Genomic DNA, 12,211 nt, shown 5'->3' with positions numbered 1-12,211 from the left:
TATTGAAACCGGAACTAGTAGCAAAGATTTCTATTACTACCGGTTTTAGCATAAAGTTTAGAGTGGAGATGGAATATAGGCCTATTCTTGAGAGGCGTAATTGATTGCAGATAACAGCTTCTCACTATGTACAGGGTGTATTCACAAAGTAAAATGAGACTGGCTGCCACGCGGCGCTCCAGTCACCAGTAGCACGCTTCCCGGGGGTTATGGTGGTGGTGGTGGGGGGGTCCAAGCTAAGCAACGCACTGGATAGCAGTCACGTCCGGCGAGGAGCACGTGTGGCGCAAAAGCTGTTCTTGAGTTTTTGGCAACTCAACAAAACTCAACTTCCTGAAGTGCATCGTGGCGGGCGATGAACCCTCGTATCCAGCAATTTCGTATGAAAACTTCACATTATATACATTCGTTGCACGCTTGTTTAAAGTGCATAAAACCGAGGTTTAAACAGGTATTAACAAGAAACTTCGACATAAGTTTATCCAGTGTTGCCATACTATGGTAACATTTTAAAGGGAGTTGGCTGTTATTGTAAAATGTCGGAACTTTATTGACGGACCTTGTATCACGTAATTAGTAACAAGCTAATGACGAAATATAGTGGAATGAATATTACGCACTTGGTCATTGATGTCAGGCTTATACGGATGCACAAGGATAGTAATTAAATAATTGAATTCATTAGTTCGATCTTAATATTCTTTTCAGCATCGAGGCTATGTGAGATTCGAACCACTATTCGATTTTAAATCTGAGATAGGTATCATTGTTGGGGATCGAACTCGTGAACACGCGCACATAAAGCACGAGTATTAGACATTTAGTCACGAGTAACTTTTTAGGGTAAGTTAGTTCACTCAAATCTTAGATATCAAACACTCTTTTAGTGTTACATCATCCATGGTATAAAAATTAGAAATTGATAAAGTTATCGTACGAACACAATGTAGAGTATTTATCAACGTTTAAAGATACGCCAAGTCATTACACAATACATTGCAATAAAGAAGAATATGGTTTAAATGTTGCAGAGGCGCACTCACGGGGGGAGGGGGGGCGTTCACCGAGTCCAAATCCCATCAAAAATTCCTGACTCAACAGACATTTGTTTACATTATCAATTAAACTATACTTGTTTAACTGGGAAATGATTGATATAGCATGAAAATTTGATTTTACACTTCATTTGTACTCTTTCTCTTATAAAAACAATCAAGTTTTTTTTTTAATATAGGTAGAAGTATTTTACAATTACTAATCGCCTTTTCAGGTGCAGAATAAAACCCGTTCAATACTGCATAGACGTAGTGGCTTCTAGTATTAGACCCCCCCCCAAAAAAAGCTTGGACCCCTTCTAACAAAAATTTCTGGGTGCGCGCCTGAAATGTTGTTATGTCACTCCTTTCGTGGACATCTCCTTACGTGGAAGGATTATGTATGATAACTTCTATACAGTACGGCGCTAAAATAGTTGTACAAAAGCAGACTGATTCCTGGGAGTAAAACAAACAAAAAAGTTCCAATAAACATAGGGCGAAAAACCCCATCGTTTATGTGTTATAGGCTGCCGAAATAATGAAAAAAAAAAATTAAAGGATCATACCTCCAATACTATGGGACTACCTTGGTCGGGTCAAGACTTCACTTAGGAACTAGTATGTGCCCTATCCAAAAATGCGTGTTTCAGAATCCTGAGGTGCTTCCACAACAATTTTTATAGAGGGAGTTTGACTACGAGCCTATGATATAAAGTACTCTCCAACTACCTCCATACAGATTATTGCGTCAGTACCTTAGGATTCTCAAACTTTTATTTTATTTTATTTTTTTTTTTTTTTTTTTGGATAGGGCACATACTAGTTCCTAAGTGAAGTCTTGACCCGACTACAGTAGATCCCATTGTTTTGGAGCTATGGACCTTTAGAATTAATTTTTTGATGTTTTCGGCAGTCTATAACACGTAAACGATGGGGTTTCGCCCTCAACTTAGGATTGGAACTTTTTTGTGTTTTACTCTTAGGAATCACTCCTCTGCTTTTGTACAACAAATTTAGCGCCATACTGTATAAAATGAATTGGCATAAATTTTGAAATAAAAATTACAACCCCAGATGAGAAATTTTCCAAGATGAGACGGGAAAAGCTATTTGAAGAATTGAGACAAAAGAAGAAAGAATTCTTCGAGGACCTAGACGAGGCGATATTTCTGCAAAAGATTTCGAGACGACACACTATCACTTAGGCTCGCTATTAGAACCTTAAAAACATAGTGGAATAAGTTTCGAAATGAAAAAAAAGTGTGACAGGTATAAAGGGATTCCAGGAAACATATGAACACAATATTGTTGAGGGGCCGCGGTGGCTCAGTGGTAGAGCGTTCACCTCTGGTGCTTGGGGTTCCGGGTTCGATCCCAGCCCCCGCCAAGTGAACTTTGTGGTGGACAAACACCGTGTGCGTGGGTTTTCTCGGGGTTCTCCCGTTTCCTCCCACTTTCTTCATTCCACCATTTCATTCATTACTCATCATCACCGTCTCCTTTAGCCTAACCGGCATAACCGTGGGACGTAAAACTTAAAGATTTCATTTCATTTTACAATATTGTTGAGTGCAGGAACTAGTATGGCGTGAAATGGAGCCACGAACCCCTCAAGCTAAAGATGAGAACTGTGCGACTGAACCACCGTTTACTCTAAAGGAATAAGCTACAATCTCATTGTCTTGATAGCCTATTTACTAGCTATAACAGTCAAAGGGATTTTAATTGGATGACGTGCGTAAAAAACAAGAATTTTGAGAATGATCAAAAAATAGATGAAAAGATTGTGATTTCGGCCAAGAACATCAGGAATGGTCCAAAAAATGCATCAAAAGATTGCAATCTTGGCCAATACGTAATTTCTGGATCAAGGGCCACAAATTTTTTGAACGGACCCTAAATCGAATTTTCGCACTTTTTACGGAATAAGCACATCATACTGAGTTAAGTGATAGTTTGGGCTTGGCTACACTATATGTCGTTCTCCAGATATAAGGCGTACAAGAAAATTTTTGACTGAAATATATTGGTTCTTTTGATCCAAAAGTCAGTTATTTCTGTTTTTTCAGAACGATCTTAATTATTTCTTACTTCTAGTAGCTCCCCAATTAACTAGATCAAGACTGGAATTCTGCGTACCCACCGAGAATCAAACTACATACCACGCACACCGAGGACACTCATGAATTGGATTTGATTTTGAGTTCATCGTCCCGTTCAGCAGCCAGGCCATATGAGGCATGGAACTGTAGTTTAATGTGGAGTCCAAACCATATGAGTTCTCCCCGGGTATCGAACTTGGCTCTCTCATGCCAAAGACGCGTACGCTAATTGCTTAGCCACGGGGAAGCTCGGTACTCATGATAATGCAGTATGACATGGGAGTTCTAAGCTTCATGAAAAACACTCCTGAATCGATAAACAAACAAAATACGTTAATAAAATTCAGAGTAATATTTAAAAATATTTTTTTTTACCTGTTTTAAAAGCTCCAATGTAAATTAGAAAAGAAAAACACTTTCTCTTATAGTTTTAATGCACATCACTATAGTGAAATATATGGAAGTTTGTTTTCATTGCTATTTCTTTTCTTTTCCTATATAAACCACACTACTTATTTTATCACACTTTCACCGAACTGCATCATCAACCGTATCGAAATATCCACCGTCTTCATTTTCTTCATTTATTTATTCTTCCTTTTCTTTCTTTCTCTTTCTTTCTTGTTTGATGCTTACTTTCGTTGCTCGCACAGATTGAAGCAACCGGCCAACCAACCACAATTGACTGAAAGCAAGCGAAAGAGTTTCTTGGCTACCTCCGTCTCATTCCGATTCGACTCGCAGCGGCTGAAAACTGTGAAGGCCAGCAGAAAGTGGTAGCCACAGGTCTTTTCTCTGTTTGTAGAGCACGTTGCCAACTGTGGGGAAAGCAAAAATAAAAATTTAAAAAAAAAGGATCTCTTGCGTGTATTATTGGTGCAATAACTAGAATCCTAAACTGTGCTATAAGTATGGGATGCCTTGTAAAACGGCAATGTATGTCTATCTGTCTGTTAGTTGACAAGTATCGGAGCAAAAGAAGTAAAAGATAGGAGGAATCGGTTTCTTGAAATCGATTCAGCATCTTACGAACAGATTCCATTCTATACACTAACCCTGCATTCGAACCGGAAGTTAACCATTTCTGGTTTTAACGTTGATTCATAGAAAGAAATTAACCACTTCTGATTTTAACGTTGATCGCCACAGAACGAAATTAACCATTTCGAATTTAACGTTGATCGCCATAGAACGAAATTAATAGTTGCTGGTTTTGACGTTGATCGCCATAGAACGAAATTAAGCATTTGAAATTAACCATTTCGGTTTTAACGTTGATCACCATTAACATTTATCGGCATAGAACGAAATTTACCATTGCTGGTTTCAATGTTGACCACCATAGAACAAAATTAACCATTTGAAATTAACCATTTCGGTTTTAACGTTGATCACCATAGAACGAAAATAACCGTTTCTGGTTTTAACGTTTATCGCCATAGAACGAACTTAACCATTTCTGATCTTAACGTTTATTTGCCATAGAACGAAAATAAACAATTTGAAATGAACCATTCTGGTTTTAGCATTGATCACCACAGAACGAAATTAACCATTTCTGATGTGAACGGAAAATTTACTTTACATAACATTTTTGTACTAATTTAACCAGCAAGAAACGATATGCTTTCAATATGCAAATGCTAAGTCTGCTTGGACAGTTTGTCGACCACAATTCCTCCAGAACATGACCGATACCTCAAATCGTCTTGGAGGAATCAATGCTAATATTTGGAAGAGTTTTTTTAATACTCTTTCTCAAGGATATGATCTATGTTAACCATCTCGTATTACAACCATTTGCACCATAACAACAAATTTAGTTAAGGAAGAAACAGCTAATATACACAACACTTTCTTGACCATAATTCCCAAAGGACAGGGATATACACGCTACGAGACTCAAGGCAGTGTTGCCACAAGAAAATGTGTCTTCTCGAAAATTCATATTTGTCTCTTCTCGAGAAGTTCTGTGTAGTATCCTATAGTTTTTGAGACGAGGCATCTCATTTTCTGTCTAGCAAAAACAGTAAGGTTAAAATAACGTAATAAAAACAATTACTGTGTGAAATTTACAGCATAGTCATAAAAACACAGCAAGTCTGACAAATTACGATAAAAACAATCATAATATTTGGTCTAGGAATTAATTCGTGCGGTTGGTACGCACACATTGAAGCTGTAGTACAAACACAAAATACATAAATACCTTAAGAAAAATATTGTCCATCGCTAGCCACCACTTTCGCCCATCTGTCAGGCAATGTACGGATTCCGTGGCGAAAGAAGTCCTCATCCTTGGAAGCGATCCAGTCAGAGACCCATGTTTCGATATCTTCTGAAGAAGTAAACCGCTGTCCAATCAAATCGTTGTTCATGCAATCGAACAAGTAGTAGTCCGAAGGAGCAACGTCTGGTGAATACGGCGGGTGGGATAAAACTTCCCATCCGACATTTTCTAAATAGGTTTTGACCGGCGTTATCATGTTGAACAATAAGTTTATCATGTCTGTTCTCCCATTCTGGTCGTGTTCTGGCCAGAGCTTGCTTCAAACGCATTAATTGTCGTCGATAACGTTCTCCATTCATAGTTTCACCCGGTTGCAGCAGCTCATAGTACACCACACCTTTCATATCCCACCATATGCACAGCATAACCTTTGCACAGTGAATATCTCGTTTTGGTTGTGATGGACCTGGTTCACCTGGTTTCACCCAGGCCCTATACTACGAACGATACGCGATGACAGGGGTTTGCAACACATGTGTGGATACACGGAACTGTGGGACGCTCCGTTCGTTGCGCCATCTCTTGTCCACCCGCACGAATTAATTCCTAGACCAAATAGAAGAACACATGAACAGAAAGTTGACGTGGAAGAATTTCCCGAGACGAGACACGAGATATGGAATATAAATTTAAGTTCTCATCTAACGTCCCACGAGTAGTTATGTCCTTTAGGTTAAGGGACACAGGTGGGTAATGGAAATGATTACAAAAAAGATTCGTGGGGAAAAAATGAAACGAAATCTTTAAGTCTTACGTCCCACGTTTATGCCGGCTAGGCTAAAGGAGACAGTGATGGATGAAAAATGAGTGAAAATAGTGTAATGAAGAAAGTGAGAGGAAACGGGAAAACAACGAGAAAATCCCTACACACACGGTTTTTGTCCACAACAAAGCTCACTTGACGTGAGCTGGGATCGAACCAAGGACTCCATGCACCACAGGTGAACGCTCTACAACTGAGCTACTGTGCAGCTCCCAAAAGATTGGTGGAATGGGAATGTTGGGAGGAATGGAAGATCCTCCAGAAGACTCACAAACACAATATTAGTCACCACAAACTCACAAGGCTACGAATCGAAGCAGGGATCCTAGCATGAGAAGTAGGGGTGTCTACTACGGAGCCACTGTATCCTCTATGAGACGGCAGATGTTTCCTCTTGTGCGCATGCCTACTAAGTCCCCGGCTAACTGTAGCGTTTGCAAAGCGTTTTTATTGCTTATGCGTACACTTGGAATACGCTGACCATGTATTTAAATGTGGATGGCTAATCACAAACGCGAAAGCAATAAAAATGCGGAGAAAACGTAAGCTCGAGCGTGTTTGGTGCGTCTCGGAACAATACACCGCCTGCTGTTTAAAAGATGTCAAAAGAAAGGGAAAAAAGGAAAGACGTGTTGCCAGGCCAGGGAATTTTAGCAAGAAATAGCTGGTTTGAAGATGCTTTGTGCAGAGTACTGGAACTCTGCTATTATAGACCTGGACTTGGCAAAAAAAAAAAAAAAAAGACCCGGACTGGCTCACAGTATGATTTATAACTCTGGCGAAAGTAAAGTTACAAAATAGCCACCTTGGTCGCGATCGCTCTAGGGGGTAACGCTTCAAAAACGCATTCTCAAACAGCCACAATCTAAAGAAAATTACAGATCAGAACTATTTTGCTATTTCGTCATCAAACTATCACCGATGAAGCTCAATCACTCATTCTACCTTTGTATAATCTTTGCAGAAATATCTTCTGCAAGGGTACAGAAGATCATAACAGTCTCACTTTATACTCACTCATGCATCATAGCGACTAACGTAATGCAAAATTTAGTAAATATAGCTTTAACAGTGTTTAAGAAAATATAACTTTAAAGTCAGGCATAAGGAGCGCTGTCGCTTCAGTCGATAGCTCAAAAACGTCACTCTGTCGAAATCATCCAAAAAAACATAAATCTTTAGAAATACTCTCATGAATATTCTGAACGTATTCGAGAAGCGAATATCAAGATCGTTGTAATGGTTTCAAACTTTCATGACATCATTAAATATTCAGGCAGACCTCCATAAATTAATTATACGGACTATTTTCAGGTGTACTACAGTGATTTAATAATAGAGCGGTCAACTGTGGTTCCTGCTTCAATTTGAAAAAAAAAAAATCATCTCGTTTTGTAAATTTTTGTTCCAATTTTCCCTCCCTTCATTTTGTATTCAAAATCCTTCCGCGTAATAAAATGTCCACGAGAAGGGGGGTATGACATAACAACATTTCAAAAAAATATTAAACTGAAATATATTTTATAATGATTTGCGTATCTTTAAACGTTGATAAATGCTCGATTGTGTTCGTACTATCACTTTATCAACTTATAGTATTTGTCTTTGTTATTACGAATCATGTAACACTAAAAAGGCACTTTATCAATTTATAGTGTTTGTCTTTGTTACTATGATTCATGTAACATTAAAAAGGCACCTTATCAATTTATAGTGTTTGTCTTTGTTACTATGATTCATGTAACATTAAAAAGGCACCTTATCAATTTATAGTGTTTGTCTTTGTTACTATGATTCATGTAACATTAAAAAGGCACCTTATCAATTTATAGTGTTTGTCTTTGTTACTATGATTCATGTAACATTAAAAAGGCACTTTATCAATTTATAGTGTTTGTCTTTGTTACTATGATTCATGTAACATTAAAAAGGCACCTTATCAATTTATAGTGTTTGTCTTTGTTACTATGATTCATGTAACATTAAAAAGGCACTTTATCAATTTATAGTGTTTGTCTTTGTTACTATGATTCATGTAACATTAAAAAGGCACCTTATCAATTTATAGTGTTTGTCTTTGTTACTATGATTCATGTAACATTAAAAAGGCACCTTATCAATTTATAGTGTTTGTCTTTGTTACTATGATTCATGTAACATTAAAAAGGCACCTTATCAATTCATAGTGTTTGTCTTTGTTACTATGATTCATGTAACATTAAAAAGGCACTTTATCAATTTATAGTGTTTGTCTTTGTTACTATGATTCATGTAACATTAAAAAGGCACCTTATCAATTTATAGTGTTTGTCTTTGTTACTATGATTCATGTAACATTAAAAAGGCACTTTATCAATTTATAGTGTTTGTCTTTGTTACTATGATTCATGTAACATTAAAAAGGCACCTTATCAATTTATAGTGTTTGTCTTTGTTACTATGATTCATGTAACATTAAAAAGGCACTTTATCAATTTATAGTGTTTGTCTTTGTTACTATGATTCATGTAACATTAAAAAGGCACCTTATCAATTTATAGTGTTTGTCTTTGTTACTATGATTCATGTAACATTAAAAAGGCACTTTATCAATTTATAGTGTTTGTCTTTGTTACTATGATTCATGTAACATTAAAAAGGCACTTTATCAATTTATAGTGTTTGTCTTTGTTACTATGATTCATGTAACATTAAAAAGGCACTTTATCAATTTATAGTGTTTGTCTTTGTTACTATGATTCATGTAACATTAAAAAGGCACCTTATCAATTTATAGTGTTTGTCTTTGTTATTATGATTCATGTAACACTAAAAAGGCACTTTATCAATTTATAGTGTTTGTCTTTGTTATTACGAATCATGTAACACTAAAAAGGCACCTTATCAATTTATAGTGTTTGTCTTTGTTACTATGATTCATGTAACATTAAAAAGGCACCTTATCAATTTATAGTGTTTGTCTTTGTTATTATGATTCATGTAACACTAAAAAGGCACTTTATCAATTTATAGTGTTTGTCTTTGTTATTACGAATCATGTAACACTAAAAAGGCATTAGAGATCTAAGACTTGGATGAATTCATGTTGCCAACAAGATATTCGTGAAATACCTTGTCTCGTCTCGAATTAAAAAAAAAATCTTTTCTCTACCCGCGTGTTGTTACCGAGATGATATACGGTGTATTTCTACTCGTAGGCAGTACTACTTAGAATGCATATTTGAGTAGAAATGAAATTATATATATAAAAAAAAAAAAACAACTCGACACAAGTGCTGTGTTGAAAAACTAATTTTAAAGAACACAACTGTTTCTCCACTTTTCGCCGTTTTATGATTGCAACATGGGAAAGTAAAATCCTATATAAATTGCGTCTCTTCACTCCCTTTAGAAGCGAAATTGTCGGAAACATACGTGTCTTCAATTATGTTTAAACCGGAACTTATACACCGAATTTCTATCTGCTTAACTTGATGGACTCATGAGATATTCTATTTTTTGGAACATATTTTGAACACTGTCCCCTCTTAGGTTACGGATTTTGAAGAAAGTATCGGTACAAACACTGATCGAGGCACGTTCTAGATATGTCAAAAAGACTAATTTCTAACGGTTCAACCATTTTCCCATGATGATGAGATACACAACGTCAATTTGAATATGGGAAGAGGGAATATCCGGAGGTATTACCTCCCTTCCCCTTAACGCTAGAACACATAATAAGAAGTTTATATACCCAATTTCCTCTCAAATCTTGAGGAAATTCTAAAAGGCTCTATTTATGGCATTTATATGGAAATTCCTTCTTGGTATACGATTTTTATTAAAATGAGGTGACAAAAATCCAATTCGAAGTAAGTACTACAAGTCATCTGTTTATTTCAAGATAGGGTCAATCCATGCAAAGTGATCGAGAGAAAAGAAAAATTGCCGCTCGGCTTTTACAAAAAAATCTAATATTTTCATGAATGTTTAACCTATATCAGGGTACTTCAAAACCACAACGGCTCCCGCCATTTTGCGTTTTTTCGATTTTAGGCGTTTACGTTGTTTTGAATATCTCAGCATGTATTTGTCCTACCAAATTGAAAGTTGCTGGACGTCTCTAACTCGTGCAGAGCTAACACTTTGATCTCTTAACATTTGAGACCACTTGAAGGACTGAAATCAGTGCCTACAGTAGCAACGTTTTTGGACATTTAAGACATGTTTGGGAAGAGGAAACAACTGACGTAGAGGTCTGAATTTGTGGGTGCGTGTAGTCTGGGGTCATAAATTAGTACACAAACATTTATAGACCTGTAGGTGCTCCCAAAGACCTGGAAAAAAAATCGTAAAGTTTGGGAATTATGCCAATTTGGCATATTTCACTGTCCAATATCTCCAATGGGCCTGGATGAAAAAATCTGAAATTTTGGGAATAGTTATTCCTTTAGTATACCATAACACACAACAAAGCGCGTTTTGTGTTTGACTTCGTGGAACACAAATCTCACTCAGGGAATCTGTTACTAGGAAATAAACTTCGTGGAACAAGAAGGAATAGAGCACTGTCATAACAATATTAAGTGAAAGCCTTTCTTATGCGATTTCTTACTCTATTCTTTCGTGAATGAGTCCGTTCGTATTTCGACCTGCTGACGAAAGGTTGAACAGCGTAAAATCTCTGTGACGTGAAGGAACGGAAATCAGTAAATGTTTGTGTTTCCTCTGTCCTCCTTTTAACCATTTCTTGCTTTTTGTTAGTATGTTCCTAACATGGTGTTATAGTGTAGTGTAGTGTATATTAAAATATTATTAAGAAGAATTAATGTTATAAAGATTGAAGTAAGAAGGATAACTTCGGATTCTGGAAGTGTCCCGATGACTAACTTGTGGATTCACACCAAAAGAAGGGTATTCTTTAACGTTTTAGTAAATGAATATAATAAGAAAACACATAACTGGAGTACTTATTCCATGATAATTAAAACATGTTCCTCAAATACTTATGAACATCTACAGAATTAATATTAATATGGATCCCATAATAAAATAAATTGTAGGAATAGGTGTAATGATGAATATATTATTTGGTTCTCTTGAGTGAAATACTAGATTTTCTGTACTGTTCTTTTCCTTACGTTTTATATAACAACGATTTTGAAAATAAAAATTTCTTCGTATTTCGTGTTCGTTTTATAAATTTAGCTATTTGGCATAAATAAATAATACAAAAATGATTATTTTGTCAAATGAAATATTTTATCTTAGAAAAAATCTTTTTTTGAAATTTTAACCAAAACGGCTACATTTACGTAAAAGGTGGTAATAACATAATGTATAGAATGTACTTAGACCTATCTTAAAAAAAAAAGAAAAAAAAAGAAAAAGAAAATTGAAATCGAAAAATTAGGAGCGAAGTTTTAAGGTGTTAAGCGAGTAATGACTCATCATTTCCCCCCACCCCCTTCCCAGTCGTGGGCCTGATATGTCCACCATCACTTTTCTCATTCCCTACCTTATAAGGGACAAAATAATACCATCCACAATACTCTACCATTAAATTGCACACGGGATATCACTAGAAAACCCTCTATAAGTCACTTTTGAAATAAACAGGCTATGTCCAGAAATTAGTATCAAATGTTTTTTTTTTTTTTTTTTTTTTGTTATTATGATGTACTCATAAGAGGCAACGTCTATTTCTTTATACTACATACAAGGTACGAGAGGGGGGGGGGGTTGTGATTAACAGTTTCCTTAATTAAGAATTTGAATTTGGTTGTTGTACCTTCTGGGAGCAGTGTTCATCGGTTTCCTTAAGAAAATTTCCCTTGACTCACATGACAAAAGTTACGTGGTAAGATTAACTTATCTATATTAAAAGAATTCCAACCACATTTGATCTGCACTTTTTTAAATTTCAAATTAATGCAAATACACCCACCCAAACATGGATACAAATTCTGCTGCTTAGGACGATGGCATGCTACTTTAATCGTATTATCTCAGAAGACTGAACAAAATTTCAAGAATT

At 36.1% G+C, this 12,211-nt stretch overlaps 1 protein-coding gene across 1 annotated transcript in view; it reads right to left on the bottom strand.

Annotated features, from left to right (window-relative positions):
- Positions 1–3,835, bottom strand: part of Octbeta2R (Octopamine beta2 receptor) — a 393,700-nt gene extending 389,865 nt beyond the window's left edge. Inside the window, exon 1 of the mRNA XM_081734504.1 lies at positions 3,515–3,835. The gene's annotated coding sequence lies outside the window, so the exon portion shown is untranslated. The remainder of the gene's footprint in view (positions 1–3,514) is intronic.
- Positions 3,836–12,211: the final 8,376 nt, after the last annotated feature.

The sequence above is a fragment of the Thermobia domestica genome, chromosome 12, assembly GCF_964235325.1.
Source record: "Thermobia domestica chromosome 12, izTheDome1.hap1.1, whole genome shotgun sequence".
Taxonomy (NCBI): Eukaryota; Metazoa; Arthropoda; class Insecta; order Zygentoma; family Lepismatidae; genus Thermobia; species Thermobia domestica.
Note: the sequence above shows the minus strand (reverse complement) of the source record. Positions and strands in the feature narration are given on the sequence as shown.